Source organism: Eptatretus burgeri, chromosome 16, assembly GCF_056783735.1.
Source record: "Eptatretus burgeri isolate ZD-2024b chromosome 16, Ebu_testis_v1, whole genome shotgun sequence".
Lineage (NCBI taxonomy): Eukaryota > Metazoa > Chordata > Myxini > Myxiniformes > Myxinidae > Eptatretus > Eptatretus burgeri.
The window spans coordinates 33,708,260-33,731,581 of record NC_140976.1 but is presented as its reverse complement, the minus strand read 5'-3'; the positions used below and the strand labels follow the sequence as shown (position 1 = coordinate 33,731,581).

The window sequence follows — 23,322 nt, the reverse complement described above, 5'->3', positions numbered from 1 at the left end:
ACAAGCACTTGATGTTGCTCAGCTTACATGATAGAAGAAAACCAAGTCAGCAGATACTGTAGCAAATGGAATGAGAGCAGGCCTGAGAACAGGCCAGCACTCTGCACCAGACAAGATGCGAATAAATTAGGAAATTGAGAAAGTTTTATTTTTGCTCCACATATTACTTTATATTATCAAGCCTGGTGTTGGCGCAGTGGTTAGGGCAGCGGCTTGGGATCCAAGAGGTCCTGAGTTCAAGCCCCGTTGGGCCACTGAATAAATACACCAGGGGTTTGACTCAGCCTGTCATCCTTCCGAGGTCGGCAAAATGAGTACCAGTATACTGGGCCGGTGTATACCCTGGTTAAAATAGGTGTACCATATCCCTGTGTCGTAAGAGGCGACCAGGGTTGCGTCAGGAAGGGCATCCGGCATAAAACATGTGCCAAATCACGATGCGGATCATGTGGATGATCTGCTGTGGCAACCCCTTACGGGAGCAGCCGAACGAGGAAGAAGAAGATATTACTTTATATTATCATGTGCTCATAATATCTACTTTCCTCAAAGAAGTGGATATTACTATCACATGATGATATAATCAATGTGGGCAGAAGGTTAATTGCAGCAGGTCTCCTTGGCAGAGTTGCAGCAAAGAAACCACTGCTACGACCACAGAATAAGGTGAAAATACTTCAATGTGCAAGTAACACCAAGATTGGTTGACTGAACAATGGAATTGCGTACTCTGGTCTGATGAATCGAAGTTTGAAATTTTGGGATCTAAGAAACTGATGTTCTTGGGCATATTTCAGTCTCATGGCTTTGTTACCTTTACGCAGAAAGGGTCTTTTGACAGCAACTCTCCCATGGAGACCACTTTTGAGAAGACACCTTCTGAGAGTAGATGAGTCTACTTAAACCCCTGATGTCTGTACCAGTTCTTGTGTCAGTTCAGCACTTGATTGTTTTTTTTTCTATTCCTTGAGGAATTTATAGATAAGTATTGCTCATCTGTTTTGTTGAGTTTCTTTGGCCTTCCAGTCCATCTCATTATCTTTCTGTATTGTTGCTTGAACACCACATCTGGAAATACCTGTTTTTTGGATATTTCTCTCTGAGAATTAAATAATTGATGTTAAACTATAATTTTGAGTCTTGTTGAGTTTCACATCTTTGGCATTGTGTGGGTGTATATTACTTGCAAGAGAGAAATTACAAATTGGTGAAAAAAAATGTGGTGGCCTAAGACTGATTATTTGGAATATGAAGAAAAATAAAAAACAGCCAAAAGCAAAAAATGGATTATTGGAAATATTGCAGTATATGTGGAACGCCTTCCCAATGGAGCTTTTCCACAGATATTGCAGGAAAGCATTCAAAAATGGATATCTGCTGTTCTGCATGAAAAAGATAGTCACAACAAATTGTGAAATTTCATGCATTAATATTGTAAGAAAAAATAATATTTGGTTCTGTAATAAAACATGATGACGACACGTTTTTTTTTTTCAAAATGTGTCATTCCATGTCAAATCATCAAAGAATCTGCCGTCATCTCTCAGATTTTTGTAAAACTTTGGGAACCAATTGGGACCCATGAAAAACGGCAAGAACTCAAATATTTTTGCTAACAGCCTCTTAATTAGTGAGATACAGACTAACGAACTTTGGACGAATTAGCACGACGTCGCGAATTCAAATGGCCATATCTCTAAAAGTATAACACCCAGAGAGCTGGTTTTGGTGTAATTTTAAAGGTATTTTCATGCCCTATGAATTTGTCTGGGCAACATTTTCCTACCTCCAACCACAAAAAGTTATCACAAAATATAAACTTCAATCGTGAATCCCCAAAAAATGTATCCTTCAAATTTCCTCAAATTCATCCCAGAGGTACCTTATGATGTCAAGAAGCTTCCACATAAGTTTTGTGATGGGCACTCCAATAGTTTCTGAGATATGAGCAATAATGTACATGTACATATGGCATATAGGTTCGAAAATCAGCATTTGTAATGTATTATACAATCATTCTAACCGAGCCATGACAGGGAACACAGGGAACGACCATCAATTGCTTTGAAGTATCATATACTTTCATTTTCAACTGGGCCTGAGGGGAAGAAACAAGTGCTGCTGTTGCTGCATTGAAGAGGAAATTGAAAGCCTAAGTCAGGTTAGTGAACACTGTGTACTTGAACTCACTTATTGATTGTATAATACATTACAAATGCTGATTTTCGAACCTATATGCCAAACGTACATGTACATTATTGCTCATATCTCAGAAACTACTGGAGTGCCCATCACAAAATTTATGTGGAAGCTTCTTGACATCTAAGGTACCTCTGGGATGAATTTGAGGAAATTTGAAGGATACATTTTTTGGGGATTCACGATTGAAGTTTATATTTTGTGATAACTTTTTGTGGTTGGAGGTAGGAAAATGTTGCCCAGACAAATTCATAGGGCATGAAAATACCTTTAAAATTACACCAAAACCAGCTCTCTGGGTGTTATACTTTTAGAGATATGGCCATTTGAATTTGCGACGTCGTGCTAATTCGTCCAAAGTTCGTTAGTCTGTATCTCACTAATTAAGAGGCTGTTAGCAAAAATATTTGAGTTCTTGCCATTTGTCATGGGTCCCAATTGGTTCCCAAAGTTTTACAAAAATCTGAGAGATGACGGCAGATTCTTTGATGATTTGACATGGAATGACCCAAATATACCAATGTGACAATAAAAACGTTTATTTTAAAGGTGACCTAACTCTCAATCGTGACTACCACTGATTGTCGAGGGGAAGTTTGCATGCTCCTGTGACCTGGAGAGCTATACTGGCAGGAGCCTCGCTCCTGGTTGGTCCAACCAAACCGGGCAAGTCCAAGGGTATAGAAGCCAAACTAAGAGTAGTCACATTTATAGGACAGATTGTGGTTCTTCAGCTTTTTCGCAGCTCATTTAATGGTTCAAATCATGCTAATAGGAGCGGCAACCATTAGTGTAATCCTCAAAGTTATTTGTGGGGATAGCTAAAGAAAGATATGATGATGAGGTTACTTTACAGCAGCGGGATTAAAGGATCTGCAATTATACACTTGGTAAATACTCTGCCTGTCAATATTAATGATGATAATGATGTGCCTATCCAAAACTCAAATGCATGGATAATTGATGAAGATGAGAAAAAGAGTGTTCATCATTCATTCATTACATGTGCAGCCAGTGGTTTACATCATTGCTGAGAGCATGGCTGTGCCACTGATGCAGTGCCCCCTTCCAGTGGGTTATGGTAATAATTTGTAATTTGGTCATGGTGTTGGCAATAGCTTGCCTACTCTTTGCATCGGACACGATGTGATCTTTAACATTCACCAACTAATGCTGGCAGATAGGATGACTGTTTAATATCCATCTGAGGGACAGTACACACGTTGCTGAATCACCATGCCTGTGACACACTGGGATGACAGTTTATTGCTGGGTCAAGATTCAAACCCAGTGTCGACAGCCTTTCATTCTCACCCTGTGACGTTGGAAAGAGCTACAAATTAATGCTCCTCTCTATTTTCATCATGAGCCTCAAAAAGATGTTAAATCTCTTATAATCTAGAGGCCTCACCATTAGTCTCTTCTCGGCTAAACACTGCAAAACTGGCCTCCAAATACAGCTCCATACTAGGCATGCTCTGTCATTCCAAGTCTTTCCATGAAAAACAGTATTACTCACAGTAAGACCTTTGTCAGTAGCTCAATAAAGTACTGCTCTCCCCGATGGACTAGAGCTCCAGCCTTGCATCTGTCTCTCCTGGAAGCTGTGGAATCTAAAACTCATCATTATGGGAATCCCCTGTGATGAGGCCCAAGCACAAGGTCTCTTTTTCCTCAAATTGCAAACAGGTCGGTCGCTGCTCTTTTTCTTGCTGCTTCTACATTCTAGCTCCCTCTGTTCTCTCAGCCCTCTGACCCACACACATAACCTCAAGAGGACATGTAATCTCTGATTTAACTCCTCAAATCCAGGACGCGCACTTCCAGGATCAAGCAGGTAGTGCACCATCACCTCATGTTATCCCCCATCACGACCCATGATCTTCTCTCCTCCTATTAACCATTTTTAATCCAATCATCTCACTTGCAGGTTACTATGCTTACTCGCCTTCTCTCTCTTTCCTCTTCCTGTTCATTCATTCCCCTGCTTATTTTGTCCTTTTTGCACCATACAGCCACACTGTCAGTTTATTGCCATTTATCCTCTGTTACCTCGATTTTCCATGTGCTGAGATCTTTTAGACAAAAAACTAAGAAAATATAGTCAAATACATTGCATCCAGAATGTTACATTGCACCATGTTCAAAAATGTAGTCGATCATCCTGAACAAATATCGTCGATTTGGTTTGCTGGCAGGTGAACAAAGCTGTACTTATAAATACATACTAGTACTTACATGCACGTGTAATATCTTTTAATTTCAGGTCATCACACCTTTATACAATTGGATTCTCATTTGTGTTAATGTGTATGTGTTGTGCTGGACACATTTCTTGCTTTATGGATTTCAATGATTAGATATTTAGAATTCTCATAATGTAGTTCAATCAAATGCTTTCTGCAGTTAAATCAATTTGTAGCCTCCAACCATCACCACCTCTGATATATTCTCTTTTAATTATATCATCATCACTCTTAATTCAGTTCAAGCTCTTGGTTCAACTGTTCCTCCTGAATCATTGGGATCATCGCAGGTCGCTTTTTTTTTTTTCTTACTAATAACAGCAGCTGGGATTAATTTCATTGGCTAATGTAAATGATTTAATTTCCGAGGGTTAGCATCCTGGCAATATCCTATAACGGGATTCAATTTTGTTTTCTTCATCAAGTGAGGTTAGTGCAATGAACTGCTCGAGTAGTCTTCTGACTCGGCGTGCATCAAATTAATTGAACTGTATATATGTGAAACGAGAGAGGGAGTTGGTTATGTCAATGGCCTCACAGTTCTTGCCTCAATTTAAATGTTCCATTTTGCTTTACACTTCGAACCTAATTGCCATGTAACGAAGCAGCCAAGCCTCTTTTTTGCCTCAACAAAAACAATGACTTGTTTGAATGAAAAAAAAAAATGGTTGCAGATAAAAGATGCAGTCCACTTAACATCCTCTGCTCGACATTCCACTGCATCAGAAGGGATTTTATTAACCCGTCCCCTGCGTAGCGAAAGACGGGTTTTTGCAATGACGTGTGTGTGTGTGTGTGTGTGTGTGTGTGTGTGTGTGTGTGTGTGTGTGTGTGTGTGTGTGTGTGTGTGTGTGTGTGTGTGTGTGTGTGTGTGTGTGTGTGTGTGTGTGTGTGTGTGTGTGTGTGTGTGTGTGTGTGTGTGTGTGTGTGTGTGTGTGTGTGTGTGTGTGTGTGTGTGTGTCAGGGCTGTAACCTTTTTACAATTTGAGCTTTAGACATAAAATTTTAAACAAAGCTTTATAATGACAATGTGGAGAAGCCAAATTCATAATTTGGTCAAAGGTCAACGTCACATAAAATCCTTAATTTTCATCCAATTCAACTGAAATTTAAAGAATTTGCATATTGGGTCACTGAATTGGTTTATCAATTAAAGCTAGAAGCCGATTGTTTTGTTTTTTTAGATCAAAAAGGTTGTCGTGCCTTGAGTTCCTGTTAATACAGGATTCCTCAGAGCTGGGACCTTTCATCCCGAGGGATGGTCAAAACGGTCTTTTAAAGCACTGATTTCAGTGTTACTCCACTGTACCATTCCCCAAAGTCACCCAAAATGAGCCAAAATCGATGGCAAACACGCATGGAAGGCAGATGGCTGAAAAATGCTTTCGTACCTTTTAAAGCATTAGCGCTTAACTTGGGGGGGGGGGCTCCTAGGGGGCGTGAGTCACTTCCAGAGGGGGCGCGAGCCTGGAGAAAAAAGTAAGAAGTTCTGTAATTATTTTTGGAATTCTCTCAAGGGCCTGTCACACCTTGACGTTTTAGCCAGCTTATGCCGACGTATGAAAAATTTGTCTAAAACGCTGGCGTACGTTGAATACGTTATGGGTAAGTTTGGTATACGTTAAGAGCATGCTGAAGCACGCTGGCATACGTCGTAGTACGCCGAGCTCGTCGACAAATTTTAAGCATGCTCAAAAATTTTCGACGTATGCCAGCGTATGACTCGCACGTTCCGCCTACGCTGGCCATAAGTTGTAGGCACGTGATGTGATCGTTGACACACGTCGACACACGTTACTTGTAAGTTACTCATAAGTCGAAATACGTCGAGGTAATGTTTAGCGTACCCGAAACTTATTTCTAACCTATGAGTAACGTGCTTTGAACCTATGTGTAACGTATCTCCAACGCATATTGACGTATGTAGACGTCTTCCGGACGACCACAGAACTAACTGAATGGGTTTCTCACTTACAGCTACCGTATAATGACGTATTGGCAGCGTTTAGGGGAATTGCTATATAAAAATTGGCTTCACAGGAGGAACTTGTCAGTGTTTCAGACTCCATGGTGAGTAGATGTCCATGGCAGTAGTATCAGTAGTAGTAGTAGGTCCATGTCAGTAGTAGTCGGTGAGTGTGATGAGGAGGGTGTGGGTGATGATGGATCCTCCTTGCGTCCACCGCCACGGCCAGGAGACTTCTTGGCAGCATTCTTCGAAGTTTCCTTCGGCATGACGATGATGTTGACACTTCGATGTCTAGCTTTGTTATGATTAAAATCGTCGAGCGGCACAGTCCATTTGAATAGTCGAGCGGCAGCCTATTTATAGGCTACGCCACGTGATCATCGGCGATACGCTGCCGCGCTATGCATACGTTAGACTATCGTTGGGCATACGTTGCGAACGCCGACAACACGCTAAGCATTCGTTGGTATAAGTTATTGAAACGTTCTGTCTATGTTACTAAAACGTTATGCATACGTCCAACTCGTTATGAATATGCCCAAAACTGAAAAAAAACATCAATAGTTCAGCATACGCCAGCGTTTTACATACATTTTGATACGTTGCTATACACTGGCTAAAACGTCAAGGTGTGACAGGGCCCTCAACAAGTGTTTGCATAATATTGTGATGAACATTAAAAAAAAAAGTATCGCCTTTAATAATTGTTGTTTTCTATTCGCTATGAGGCCTACCATTTTCTGTATTAAAATTAATTTTAAAATTTAACATTTATTTAAATTTAATATTAAAATTAATATTTTATTTTAATTTTATCATTAAAAGTTTTTTTTCACAGATTTGCAGGACCCATTTCAAACTAAATCATTCGCAATGAGTGCAAAAAAGCGGAAGTATCTTGACGAATATATTCGATTTGGATTTGTGTCCCACCAAAAGGGTGACACAGGTACCCAGTGCGTAATATGCAACAAGACTCTGATCAATAATGGCATGCAGCCCACACGCTTGGAACGCCACTTGAAGACAATGCATCCTGCTCCAGCTGCCAAACCAAAGACATTCTTTGAAACAAGAAGGCAGTCCTTGAAGCAAGCTAAGATGGACAGCAGTGGAACATTTCGGCAACAGACTTCAAAGGTTGATGAGGCTTCCTATAAGATCGCCATGTTGATCGCAAAGAGCAAAAAGGGCCAAAACATTGGAGAGACTCTCATAAAACCAGTGTACTGTGTGCAGCAGAGCTCGTTCTGGGGAAGGATAGTGCAAACAAGCTTTCCCAAATCTCTCTATCAAACGATACCATCAAGGGAAGGATCGATGAAATGTCTCAAGACATTAAAGATCAAGTTCTCGACCAAGTAAGAGCTTCTCCTGTATTTGCCATCCAGTTGGACGAAACAACTGATGTTGCTCAGTGTTCTCAGCTACTGATGTATGCTCATTTCGTGTCAGGCAATAGTGTAAAAGAGGAAATGCTCTTCTGCCATCCCATGGAAAGTTGTACAACAGCAACAGATATTTTTCAAGTGGTATCAAACTTCTTCCAGGAAAATCAACTTTTGTGGGACTCGCTGGTTGGGGTGTGTACTGATGGAGCTCCGGCCATGCTTGGTTTGCAATCTGGTTTCATAACAAGAGTGAAAGAAAAAAGTCCATCTGCTATAGGTACGCACTGCATCCTTCATCGTGAAGCCTTAGCATGCAGAACTCTACCTGCTGAAATGAGGGATGTCATGAACCTTGATATCAAGGTAGTCAACTTCATCAAAGCCTTTGCCTTAAGCAGTCATCTCTTCAAACAGCTGTGTGTGGATATGGATTCTGAACATCAAGCCTTGCTTTTCCACACAAACGTACGATGGCTTTCAAAGGGAAACATGCTTGTACGGCTTTATGAACTACGACAAGAAGTGGCAACATTTCTCGATTCACAGCAGGAAGCAGATCTCCATGACAAGTTCCAGTCTGAAGGATTTTTGCTCTCTCTAGCTTACCTGGTGGACATCCTTGAAGCGCTGAATGCCGTCAACCTCAAACACCAAGGGAAAAACATCAACATAATCATGCACCATGACGTCATTCGAGCCTTCATGGCCAAGCTCGACCTCTGGAAATGTCGAATTCAGGATGGAAATACTGCCAGTGTTGCAAACTTGGATTCTGCTCTCATTCACAGTTACCTTGATTCTGAGTTAAAGAAACAAATAATTACTCATCTGACTGAATTGAAAGCAGAATTCATCAGATACTTTCCGGATATAGATGAGAAGCGCGAAGCCTGGAAACTCATTAGGAACCCATTTCAATGTGAAGTAGCTGATATTTCAGACGAAGTGCAAGAGGAGTTTCCTTGAGTGAAAGTTCAACTCCTCGGCTGAAGAAGATTTCAAGCAGGGATTTTTAATCAGTTGGTTGAAGATGTGAGGGGGGGGCGTGGAGGCAAGGACCAACTACTAGAGGGGGTGTGGTGGTAAAAAGGTTAAGAACCACTGTTTTAAAGTGTTTACTTGAAAAGCAAAGTCAAGGGAAGAGAGTCGACAAGACACTATACAAAAATGGAGCAAACCAAGCGAGTCAAAAGACAGAAAGAGGAGAATGGGGATATGCAAACTTATATACAAGGAGAAATAAAATGCAAATAAAAACCGAGCCCACTGGTGTGATGCATTGCCCTTCCTTGGGTTTGACATGAGTGCCGTGTACGTATGCATGACACACGGGACCAGCAATAGAGCTGAGTGTTCTCATCCCATCCTCGTCATCACTTGTAATGTCATGATGTACAAACAATCAGATCGACCATGATGCATTCAACTTCACAAAGGTTTTAATGAGAAAACTCAGCTCCATTGCTGGTCCTGTGTGTCGTGTATGTGTACAAATCCAAGGAAGGGCAATAAATCACACCTCGGCACCACAGATCACACTTGTGCAACAAAACAATAACGCAGGCGGGACTTCCCTTTGTCTACGATGCGCAGGGTGGATGCAATCTGCTTAAAAAAAACAGAAGCGAGTCAAGAGTCAGTGACGATGGTGTCCAAAGGCGAAAGAAAACGACAACGAGCAGGGCCAGCGATGAGTAGGTCTTCAACCAGATCATGTGGTTGTCTTTGTCCTTTTACCCAAGGAGGCCTCTTGGTCAGCCATTCTTCTTCCTCCTCCAAGTACTTCCTTGCACTCTGTGTATGTGGAGCTCTCCTGTCTGAGGTCTTTCTTCCCCTCTCGAATGGCGTGGTGATACCAGCTTGGGTCTATCCCAAAGCTTCCACAAGACCCTCTGTGAATCACTTGCTCGACCTCCTTGCACTTGAGACTCCCTTCACGTCCCTCTCTCATTCCTCTCTTGGTTCTCTGCGCCAGACTGATGTTCTCTCCATCCTCCTGGGCGGAGTCCTTCTACGGTCCGCACATGGGGTGGCCCCGATAAAAATTAAAGTGCATTACCCATCCTGGATCCACAGCACACTGTGATGCCATGGCTGGCACACACTGGCCAAAGATATTGCAATCGGCTTAGGCACACAGGTGACACATATGCCTCTGTGATGAGAAGTCCTCACCAAGCCCCGCATCCAAAGAAGAGGTATTTACGAATACATAATTAATTTGTCTACCCTCTGTTTAAATTACATACGCTGCCTCTTCAGCATCACATGTAGCAAACGACTTACTCTGACAGATCCCTGCTACATGGCAATCCAACCTACACAAAAGACATACTACACTTACCACAGTCTAGCTCTGGATCCACCCTCTCCCCCCCCCTTTTTTTCCACGTAACAACGCCAAAGGTCAAGGTTGAATAAAATCGGCATTTTTCACCGGATCGACTTGAAATTTTAAGAATTTCCATATTGGGTTGCTAAATTAGTTCACTAATCAAAGCCAGAAGCCGATTTTATTTTTTTTTTAATTGATCAAAAGGTCATGGTTTCATAAAATCAGCAATCTATATCCGAACAGGGTTTGCAAATTTGAACAGGGTTTGCTAATTGGGTCACTGAAGCCTATTGTTTTTGAGTTCAAAAGGTCAAGGTCGCCTAAAACATTCAATTTTTTTTGTATTTCTTTGAATACAAAGAAGTATTTGTTCGAATACAAAGCAAATGCAGACGGGCTTTGCATTCTCAGATGCTTTCTAGTTTTCAAAAGGTGGATTTGACTCTATGACAGAATAAACCGTGAATTAGACACTTTGGATAAAAATAACCAATCTGTGGGTGTCGAAGCCACCACATAATTTACATTAATACATTTCCTCTTTTCTTCAGTGAATTTTTAACCCTATTTTACACTTTGTCGTCAAAAGTGTGCCGATATTACTGATGAAGTGATGGAATCTGCTGCTTATGTTTAAACCATTCTCTGAGAAGTAGTTCGAAGTAATCAGTAGGATTGCAGTGACATCAACGCCCATTATATTTAAAGCCGGTCTGAAGGGTAAAGGACATCCTTTTATGGCTCGTCTTGGTTGGGACAGAATTTTCCAGTGCTGTATGTGCCTGCACCGTGGAATGCTTTCCTGAGTTCTCTTGAAATTGAAATTGCTTTGGTTCTTTGTTATGATGAATGCTAAACCCTGCCTGTCTTAGTGTATATATATATATATATATATATATATATATATATATATATATATATATATATATATATATATATATATATATATATATATATCTTCTGTGTAATTAATGAATTACAATCCAAAATACAAATCAAGGGAAAGCCTTATAATTGAGATTGACTTCAAGTAGTTATTAATAATCCATTGGCTGCATCACTTTGTGTGGGTTCGAATGAGGGAGATGAGTGTTCAATTTTATAAACATTTCACAATCCAATTTAAGCATCATATAATCACTCTTATTATTGCCTTTACTGCATGATGAGAATTAAGGCTGCTCTATTATTGCCATTGAGCATTTATATTTTTGATAACTTGTTATTACGATTAAGATTGCTGTTAATCCATTACTTGCTCACTCAGGCACTCAGCATTATATGTAATGCTTTGCAGCAACTCACAGAGGCTGGAACACCTTATTCTTGCACTTCCTATTTTCTGTTTAAACCTATCCAAACACATTTTTGAAAGTTCATCACCATGCCATGGTCAGAGATTATTTTAGAACTCTAGTTTGGCTTGCCGTTCCTTTGGGCCCAGAAATCCAGCCATACGCCATCCTTCTGTTTAGATTTTAGAAGATCAACTTCAAAGAAATTTCTCATTACAGTGCTCATCTTAAATATGCTATTTATCAGACTCTGTAGCGTAATGGTTCAAACCCCAGCCGAGTCATACCAATGACTAACAATGGTACATGTGGCTTCCTTGCTTGACACTCAGCATTAAAAACGACAGAACCATAGGTTTGCTATGGTAGTGTATTGGTTCTTCAAAAGAATGCCAATTCGAAAGGCTTTTATTCAACGAGATGAAAGCACGATATCAACGTTGTCCATCTCAATTTGGAAGTGAAGTGTTCACCACATTTTTCTGGTTGTTATAATATCCCAACAGTAATGCCTAACACAGCATCACATCTCCCCCTTTTAGCCGGGAGATTACCGAAAGTCCTTGTACAAGATTTTGTGTCAAATACACATGTGCCCTTCATGTTAGAGGGATGTGAAAACCATGGCCAACTATAACGACACTTGTAGAGCACATAATCTCACCTCGTGCACTCATTCTGAACAAAAAATACCATAGTTATCTAAAAATGCTGCTATTATGGCCCATATATCCATATCATCCATGCATCCTATTATGTCATATGCATTGTCATTATCCGAAGCTTAATTGATTATTAAGATATTTAATGACCACTTTTGTGCGCATGAAGGCTAAATTGCGTCAATGAAGGTGAATATGAAAGAAAATTCAAACTATATTCCCCATGGCTCGTCAATCCGTACGTATGAAGTTTCGCATCGATCTGTTAAGCAGTTCTGGAGAAGTTTTTTTTATACATTTTTATTTTCAATCCAATATGGTCACCAGACCACATGACTGGTGACATAAATTTAATTCTTCACTCGCATCAGGTCGTAGATCAGATCTATGAGGTTTAAGATTTTTTTGGCTAAAGATTTCAATTCAACCAATTATAGCTGGAATACCTCTTCACCAATGACATCACTGTTATCATGCTATACACCCTATTGGGAGTTGATGACGTGTGCCAAGTTTCAAGTATTTTTTTGTTGTTGAGCAGTTTTAGAGAAAAAGATGTTCAAAAATTTTGGCCTTTCATCCAATATGCCTGCCATACAATGTGACCTATGACATCAGCGTTGTCAATGAAATACTCTCCATGAGGAGTCCCTCCTGTGTTTAAAGCTTTGCTTCGATCAGACAAGCGGTTGCAGAAAAAAACATTTTTAAAGCAAAAATTATTCACACACACACACACACACACACACACACACACACACACACACACACACACACACACACACACACACACACACACACACACACACACACACTGCAATAGTCTCATACCCTTTTGGGGTAAGACTAATAATCTGGCAGACATATGAATCAAAACAATATGGTAAAAAGTTTAGGAAAACTAGAATAACACAACTACACGTAGATTGGTCGGGGTGAACTCCCCTTACATAAGAATATGACTGGCTGCCATATCTGTTGGTCCATACAATCACGGCTTTTCCTGATTCTGGATGAGTGGTGTGGCAAACATGCAGGAGAGTCAGTGTTGCTGTTTGTTTGTGGAATGGTAGCATCAATATCAGTTATGAGTGGATCAGAGGCGCAACATTCTCAGATGCATGCGTAAAGATGGATTGTTGCTGTTCAGGCTCTGACATAACACTAGGCAGTATCAGAGGTTCTATTGGGCTGCAGAGATGGAAGACAATGTGATCCTGATGTTGACGGAAAACCCTGCCATCATTTAAGTGTATTGTATACGACAATGGGTCTGGTTTGTCTGATGTCACTGGGCAACCAAACAGCACCCGCTCCAAAGTTGTGGGAGTACATTGGATCTCCAGTGTTAAGTGAGCGGCTCATTGCTGATTTGTCGTGATGTAACTTCTGATTAAGTTGACTTTGGTATACTCCAGAAGACACATCTGGTTTCAGAAAGTCCAGGTTGGTCCATAATTGTCTTTGCATCAGTAATTATGCCTGGTGTTGGCTTAATGGATAGGGTGGCGTGCTTTGGATCCAAGGGTTCTGAGTTCAAATCCGGATCAGCAGTTGAATTAATACCAGGTGGGGTTAACTCGGCCTGTCATTCTTCCGAGGTCCGCAAAATGAGTGCTAGCATGCTGGTATACTGTGTCGGAGTGGCAACCCGTCCAGGATTGTGCCCAATAGCCAAGGAGACTGCCTAGGCAGCACCAATGCTCTGCACAGAGTATGGTCCCAATCTCCTCTCCTCATCACTAATTTTGATGGGATTACTCCTGTCACACTATAAGGTATAGTACAATACTTGAAGAGCTGAGGTGAGAGTCTGGTTTCAAGGTTTCAATCGTGTAGTTTGCATGGTCCAGAATTGATGACTCCAACCGAACGTTCAGCCATGCCGTTTGAAGATTGGTGTTGTGGGCCGACAAATTTGTGTTAGATACCATTCTAACATGTGAATTTGCCGAATTCCTTGATTGAGAAACATGCACTATTGTCACTAAGGACAACTCTGTGCAAACCGTGTGTTGCAAAACAATGTCTCACTTTCTGTAATGTTCTAGCTGATGTAGTACCACATGTTGTGAAAATGTCACTCCACTTTGAGTGGGCATTGGTGATGATAAGTACAATCTGACCATTTATTTGTTCCAGCATTGTCTATTACTCTCGTTGAACTCAATGCCGTGGTTCAGTGGGATATTCCAAGGGGTATAGCCATTTTTTCGCTGGTGCATTTCTAGTGCACTGGTAGGGATAACAATGTCTAATGCAGCGTTCAATATAATTGGCTAGATTTGGCCACCATACATAGTTTCTGGCCAACAACTTCATCTTGGCTATTCCAAACCCACAATATGCACCCATTGCCCATACTAAGTGCATTTCTACGTGCCATGTCGGGGACGGAGGCAGGGTCATCATAGGATAGTGACTGCCATCAGAGCTATATTGCTTTGATAACTCTAGAAAGGACTGGATCATGTCCGGTGGCATATGCGCAGATCTACTTGGAATCAACAGGACAGTCCTCCAGATGTTCCATCAGGGAAATCACTGCCATGCCGTGGTAGGTTGCTGACCAAATTGGACAATGGTAGATGGCTCATGGTGTCCGAGTTGGTGTTGCAGAACTGGGTTTATACAGAATGCTATAGTTGTAAGCAGTGAGCAGTTACGATCATTGTGTAATCCTGGGTGGTAGTGTTCGACATTGCCTTGGTTGGACCAAATGGGTGAATTAATGGTTTTGAATATGAAGTGTTGTCCAAAAAGGTGTTGGTGGAACTTTTTTTTACTCCAAAACTGATTTCTAAGCTCTATTTTCTGCAGGAGATAATGTACTGGAGGCAAGTGCAACTGTTTTTTTTTCTGAACCAAACCATTGGTCAATACATGAGACAACACTGCGCCGCCCTGCATCGCACGTCAGTACAATGTCCTTGCTAGGATCATAGTGAACAAGGACATTTGACTCTTGGAGCAGGTCCTTTGATTTCTGGACAGAAGCTATTTGTGCAGACCCCAGTTCCTTGAGGCTCCTTTCTTCAGCAGGTGAGAGGACCCAAAACGTTAGATATGTTTGGTATGTAGCAGCTGTAATATTACAGTAAACTGAGATAAAGCTTCAGTTCCATCATGTATCTTGGAGCTGGGTGCATCCTCAATCATTCTGACTTTATCCACGGTTGGATGTCGACCTTGATTGTAGATCCTGTTGGCCAGGTACATTGCTGATATTGCCATGAACTCAAATTTGTCAAGACATAAATGGATACCAGAGTGTGATAGCTTCTTCAAGACTCCATCTAGGTTGTGTGTCAACTTTGCTTCTGTAGAACCGGTGACCAGGATGACATCCTGATAATCCACAACATGCCCTTCTACTGCGAACAAACTGTCCTTACAATGGTGATATTGTTGTAGGGCCGGGTATCGGTGGCGAGCGCGACCGCAAGGGGGAGCAGTAGAGTCGGCTCCACCGAACAGACCGGAATTTAGGTCGTGACCCTCGGATAAGTCCGAGGGTACGGGTCCCTTACAGGACCATGGATCACCAATAATTTCACTGTGTGGTGTAGGGTTAATTGCCTAATTTCAATATACCTAAATATTTCAATATACCAATATACCCACGCAGTCTAGCTATCGGGGAACCACATCCTCAGCAGGCCTCAAGCGGAATGAGCCATTACCGTGCTCGAACCATGTATAACCCGAGTGGATTGTTACCGAGGCCTGTCGGTCCAAATGAACAAATGTTAATGAGGCCTGTCGGTCCAACTCCGGCAACAACGGCCTTCCTAATCCCCAATACGCACCATGGCAAACCAATGGCAGAAATGACAAAGAATGAGCTGGTACATTCAACAAGAGGGGAATTTATTTACTATGGGGGTCGGGGGGAAGGGAAGCACACAAAGAGCAGAATTATCCGAATAAGAAATGTAATGTACAATGAGCAAAAGAAAGCACTTACACGATTCCACTTGACAAGACAGACCCGCACACAGACACGCACACCAAAAAAGAAATGGACCCGCCGGGTCTTTTATTCAGCTCTTCAGCCGAGGAGGATAGTTCGGCTGGGAGTCAGAATGGCTGGCTACCTGGCCGCGAGTCGCCTCTGCCAATGACCAAAATGGGCGCCAAGTCCGTTTATTGGTTCGGGAGGCATGGTGACATCACGCGGACCGCCCCTCACACAGTGGAAGAGTCCCATTGGTCGAAGGACGGCAACCTCGCTCGCATCACCCGATTGGCTGGGGTGTCATGGGAAAGTCGTCCTCTGTGCGTGATTGGACAAGGGGTGGAGTCGGAGCTGAGGCGATGAAAATCTCCGCCCACGGACGTGGTCGAATGCATGTGGGCAATGGCGTCGGTGTTGTTATCGATCTTGTGGATGGATAAAAAACCGAACTAAAAAAAAAACCCCGTAGCGCACACATGTAATTCCCATTAGACAGAAGGGCATGGATTCTAACTGTACACATACTTATCGACATAACTAACTTTGGGACCTGAATGTTGAGTCCCAGATTCGTAAAAATATATCCCTGGGTCAGACTTTACGCCAATACTCAGTCAGTGGTATTTGCATAGACCCTGGTGCATGTTAATTGCCAGGTAATTATTTGAGGAGAAGTTGAAGATATGCTGACTTAAAGGTCCCCTGACATGCAAAAGTACTGAAATTTCATTTATATATGTCCTATAGGAGTTTTTCATCGTGATTTCAGATCTGACTGTTTTTTCACAATACTCGTTCTGTAAAATGTAAAATTAAAAATACAAACCTCTTCGGAAACGCTCCTAAAAATTATCCTGAAAGGGGCGTAACCCACATGACTTCAACTACAGGATTACAAAGGCTGCACGTTAATTACTCGGGTGGGTGGTCTACGTGATTCTATTAGCTTTCTGTGTGTTTCCACATTTCATTGGTCGATTCAATTGCTTCGTTCATTTCTGCTTTAAAAAAAAATCGAACATTTGGTTTTGAATAATGGATGACATGGACTTTCATTTGTCTGGTAACGACAGTGAGTGTGAGAGAAATAAAGGATTTTGGCCTGAATCACATGGAGAATTGTCAGATAACGTAGTCGCGGGAGGTGAAGTTTAGGCAGCTGGAAATGAAATGCGGCCTTCAGCAGTTCGAGCCTGAAGGACAGACAGAGGAAAATGGCGATGAAATTCCCGGCGTTCATTATGATCGGGAGATCATCGAAGGAAGACTTAGCAATAACAAATGGTTAGACTAAATCCTATTCGTAATTCAATAATGTAAATTCGACTTGCATACTGCTCGATATCAGAAATATTTTAGTGAGGTGACGTGAACAGCACAGCGCAGCGGACATGTAATGGTTCTCCGCAGCGAATAAATCACCACCAAGGCCGGCGCATGTCATCGGCGGTATCTCTCCGCGCATAAAACGAAGCAACCTTGCTGTCCGGATACGATGAAAACTTGTGTGCAGAACACACCTTGTGACACAATTGTCTCATAGTCCGATAAATCTGACGTTCTGTTGCATTTTTATTTTTTTATTCCTACTGTTGTCATGTAGCACCAGTAGAAAACAATAAGCCTGGTGTTGGCTTAGTGGTGAGGGTGGTGGCTTGGAATTCTAGGGTCCTGAGTTCAAGCCCCATTAGCCACTGAATTAAAATACACCAGGAGGTTGACTCAGCCTGTCATCCTTCCGAGGTCGGCAAAATGAGCACCAGTGTACTGGTAATGGGGACACTGCATCAGCAGCATAGCCACGTCCCAACCAATGATGCAACCAGCAGCCACCACAGGCTGAGAGAGAGAGAGAGAGAGAGAGAGAGAGAGAGAGAGAGAGAGAGAGAGAGAGAGAGAGAGAGAGAGAGAGAGAGAGAGAGAGAGAGAGAGAGAGAGAGAGAGAGAGAATGAGAATAATAATACACACACACACACATAATAATAATAATAAAAGAAAGCTGCAGAATGTCAAATTTATCGGCCTAGTCGGACGGATGAGGAATTTATCGGCCAAGTCGGACGGATGAGGAATTTATCGGCCAAGTCGGACGGATGAGGAATTTATCGGCCAAGTCGGACGGATGAGGAATTTATCGGCCAAGTCAGACGGACGACGGATTTATCGGACTAGTCTCGACTCTAGAGATCTCGAGTCAATCCACTCTGTGTGAGTTTCTGTATGTGACGTCAACGCTGCGATTCGCTGAAGTCAGCTTTTTTTTAGGGGTGGGGCATAGCAAGTTGTGAAAAGCACTATAAATGATCGAAATATTGCTCTAATTATTCCATTTTTGATAAAAAAAAAAAAACAAAAAAGGGTGATTTCTTCACTAGGAAGGTCAAGTTAACATATAAATAACCAGAAAGTTTTGCATGTCAGGGGACCTTTAAGATCGAGTTTGCTGACATTTTGGCCAACACTCAAGTTAGCATACAAGTCATCTATCTATGGGATTGGATAATTGTTGTGTGCTGAGCATCTGTTGAAGAAGACAAACACAAATTTTTTATTTAACTTGTGTCGTTTTGTAGTCGCTGCAAAAACGAATACACTAATCTGCTTTGACAATGGGGATGACAGATGCAGCACAATTTGAGTATTGAACTGATTCAATGATCCAGAGTTCCTGGAGTCATTCGAGCTCCTTGTCAACTTTGTCACAGAGAGAAAATGGGACTGGTGGATCCTTACATAAAATGGGTTTCACATCTTTTGCAATGTTGAGTTTAGTGGTGTAATCCCACAGAGTACCTCACTCATCATCGAACATATCTGGATATCTGGCTGGATTTATTCAAGTGGCTCTGATTCATTGGTTGCACGATGTTGATAAATCTGCTTCCAGTTGAGTTTGATTACCTCCAACCAGTTTCGACCGAGTAATGATGGTCCATCGTCATGGATGACAATCAAGGGGAGGTTGTACTTATGATTTCCGTAAAACATGATAACATCACAAGTATCACAGGGTTTGATCTGTTCACCTCTACAGGTGGAGAACAAATAGGATGAGTTTGGGTTGCTGAGGCGTATGCCGTAAGTTGTTGAATGCAGCTCGTCTGACAAGCAAAACTGTGGCAACGGTGTCGACCTCCATTTCCAAACGTTGATCTTTGATACCGCCAAGAGCTTGCAGAGGTTCAGCTCTGCTGTTAGAAATGGCATGAGACATGTCATACATCTCAGATGTAACACCAGAAGAAGAACTTGTCTTGTCAGCATGAAACTCTGAACTGATGAGATGTCTCTTTACACCACCTGCTTTCTCCTTGTGTTTGCAGGAGAGACAGGCTGGAGTGATTATAGCCACTCTTTGGATAAAAATGGCATGTGGCAGCTTTGTAGCAACATTCATCTGGTGTATGCTTACCGCCACAGCAATTATACATGTTGCTGCCATAACTCATTCATGTTGGACGTCTGGGTTTATTTTTCTGGTGCTGTCATGGAGGGTGATCAACACACTTGACAGAGGGGTTGGTCTGAGCCTTACCAGATGAAGAGTGATTGATGCCAATGTCAGCAATGTTTTTAATCCACACTTTCCTTGGCCATCATGAATTTCAATATCTGTTCAGCTAACAGGCATCAACGTATGCGATAATCCATGACACCAATGATGAGCAGGGCTGGCAACATGTTAAGTGCGTCTCCAAACTCGCAAAAGTGTGAGAGCTTCTTGAGCTTGGCAATAAGTTCAGAAGTTGACTGCCCTGTTGTCTGGCAGCTCATATAGCAAATGAAATGTTGAACAACAACAGACAGTGTTGGGTTACAGTGATCCATTAGCGCTTCCATGAGTTCCGAGTATTTAAGTTCCCTGATGGACCTAGGCATGGCCAAATTCTTCAACAACGTGAATGTCTCTGCAGCACAACCTGACAGTATGACTGTTCTCATCTGTTTCTCATCCAATATACCATTGGCTTTGAAGTAGTACTACAAATGTTCAGCATAAATGTCCCAATCACCTACATGGCTGTTGAATTAATCAATGCGGTTGTACCGCGTCATGGATTCCGTCATAAAATAATGGGCAAAAATTTGAGAATTCCACAAACTATGTGGGTGACACAGGAAATTAAAGTGTTCTCTGAAAGTTTTATCCTCATCGCCATGTATTGGTTCTTCAAAGGAACGCCAATTCAAGTAAATTAAAAAGGCTTTTATTCAACGATATGAAAGCACAATATCAACGGAGTCCACCTCAACCTTCAAGAGATGTGTTCACCACATATTTACCCTCGCAAACTTTGTTGCGAAGGTTGTTTTGATCGCTGTGTATTTTTTATATATTTGTGAATATGTGTGTTTGTTTGTTTGTTTGTTTGTTATTCGCATAACTCCAAAAGTATTGAACTGAATCGCAGCAAATTTGGTGGGATGATTGGTTATTATCCGAGGACCATTTGATTAGATTTTGGGAGCGATCGGGTCAAAGGTCAAGGTCAAGGTCATGAAAAGGTCAAAATCTTCTTTTACCATAGCGCAGTCAATTTGTATCCAATTTGCATGCAACTAATGCCAAAATGTTCAGAATTTAATGCCCCATCTTGTGATATGCGACATGACACAATGACGTAATAACCCTTATTAGCAGTTGGGAGTCAAAGGTCAGGGGGGTCACGACATTGCAAAATGTGCGGTTTTAGTCATAACACGGTCAATTCTTATCCGATTTGCATGAAACCAACACCAAAATGTTGACTGTTCTGTTCCCCACACTCTAATACCAATTACAAAATTAAGAGTACAAAGGTCAAGGTCGAGGTCATGAAAAGGTCAAAATAGTCATTTTGCCATAGTGCGGTCGATTTTTATCCAATTTGCATGCAACCAATGCCAAAATGTTGTGAATTCAATGTCCAATCTTGTGATATACGATTTGACACAATGACGTCATTACCTTTGTTAGCGGTTTGGGTCAAAGGTCGGGGGTCAACGACCTTTATTATCATAACGCGGTCAATTCTTATACAATTTGCATGTAAGTAGATTCAAATTGTTTAGAATTCAATTCCCTATCCTGTGATGTGTAATATTTGACAGTGACTTTATTCTTCCATGTTTCGTGTTTTGTCAAATGATGTACATAGTTAGTTCAGACGAACTCTTATACATCCTTTCAGGCTAATATGTCCCTTTGGTTACCAGTTTGGGCATTGTACTTTTGCAGGATTAATTTTTGTATGAACCGTGCATTGTTAGTTTTTCAGTTGTTCTCAAATAATACTAAACAATTAACTGTTTTAATTGTACAATGAATGTTTGTTCACAATAAATAACTTATTTAGAAAAACAGAAACTCGTGTGTGCTAAATGCCAGAAAATAATTTCTTATAATGTGACCAGTTGTCATCAGATTGACTTGACACCGACACCCAAAAAACGGCACGGAGTTCATATAGAAATTCTACAATGTACGTGAATCAGTGTCAAACAGCAGGAAATTTAATGTTTTTAAGCCATCATAACACATATGAGATGACAGATGTGGATTAAATACCCTCACAATCAACGGTTTCTGGGAGGGGGGCAAAATGTAGCGTTGGCAAAGGTATGCGCTCTACTGAGTGCCCGTTCTAGTTACACTTGTTATGATGTGCCGACAGTAAGGTGTAGATGTTGCATACATAACAAGTAGCACAGGCTTTAATCGGCCAAATGGCCTCCACTTGCATCAAAGTTCCTTGACGTGAACTCTTAATTATTATAAACACGTGCATGCAAAATTATCATAAATTTTCACCTTTCATCAACTGCACACCAGCTGGAATCTTAATGCTATACTTGTTGTCACCACAAATCTTGTTTTGAAGTCCTTGCTTTTCCAAAGTGAAAGTTCAAAGATTAACTTGTATTAAAATTTTGGCCATTAAACGCGAACCCTTCATTGCACCAAAAGAGAGATAAACAATCGGTTTGCTTCAAGAAGGTTGCATGGTCATTGCTGATCTGATGTGAGAAATGATCTCAACTCATGATATATAGGGATGTAGTAAATGTTAAGTTCAATGAAGCTCATTGTAAGAATGTCAATAATAATTTGAAGACCAGTAAATTGAGTTAATGGATTGGGTGCAGGCATAATGGGCTAAATGACTGAAACCACACTGGCAAGAATCATGACTTAATTAACTTTGAAGTAAACAATATAATATTGCATACATGTATTACAATTTTATTTGGCAGAATCAATAATTTATTGAAATAAACACAAAAATTAACAGAACAATTTGTGGAAAGATGAAAGAAATTATAATGTCTAACTCATGATTTGTACATTGGGAACGTCCACTGTATTCATCTCCACCCTCCCTCTATAATAAATTGAAGGCCCTGAAATGTATTTGTTACTAGCCATATATATTTCAAGCTAAAACCAAAAACAAAACTTTAGTCATGTATTATTTTGTCCATGGAAATTTAAAATAGCCATTTTGTGCCAGTTAGATTTAAAACAATGACATCGTGGTTTGAACAGCCAGAAGATGAATTTCACCTCCAATATCTTCTTTCTTGGCTACAATTCAGAAGCCTTGTTAAGTTTGTAACAGATGCCAAAACGGCAGGGACATGGGCGTGGTGCAAAAAGGTCAGCACCTTTTCTGGTGGGCACAGGGGTACATGATTACCATTCTAATTAATAAGAGGTGCTTTTTGGATATTTAATGACTCTCAGGGGAGCTTGTCAGCTCATTTCATGGGGGAATCCACTCTGTGCAGTGGTTTTAGAAACTTTGTTTGACCTTGTACTTTGGTCTTGCGGCCAAAGTATACTTGCTCAACTCTGTCACAAAGTTTTCTTTTTTTTAAACCTTTTTTATTACACAAAAAGCAGTTCTCAAAAGAGTGCTCTCCAAACTGAAAAAAGTTGATTGTATGACCACGTGTTTTGGCCCTGTTGATCAGGATGTATGTGTTTTTGTATGACAAGGAGCTTTGGCCTAAGGGTGAAGGTGTATGTGTATTAGTTTGACAAATTTTGTTTGACTGTTCACTTTGGTCTTGAGGCCGAAATACACATACTTTGTTATCAAGTTTGATTATTTTTTTGACGATTTTTATATAAAAGGGCACCTCTCAACAGAGGTGATGACCAGTGCTCTCCAAATAAAGAAGGTTGAATGTATATATGATCATGCATCTTGGCTGTGGGTGAGGATGTTTTTTTGATCATGTGCATGACAATGACGTTTGTCCTTCAGGTGAAGGTACGCATGT

General features: G+C 41.1%; 1 protein-coding gene and 1 pseudogene across 1 annotated transcript in view; one reads left to right on the top strand and one right to left on the bottom strand.

Annotated features, from left to right (window-relative positions):
- Positions 1-23,322, top strand: part of LOC147010839 (transmembrane protein 132C-like) — a 741,813-nt gene that overhangs the window by 139,132 nt on the left and 579,359 nt on the right. The gene's annotated exons all lie outside the window — the stretch shown is intronic.
- LOC147010843 (uncharacterized) lies at positions 13,183-19,498 on the bottom strand (annotated as a pseudogene).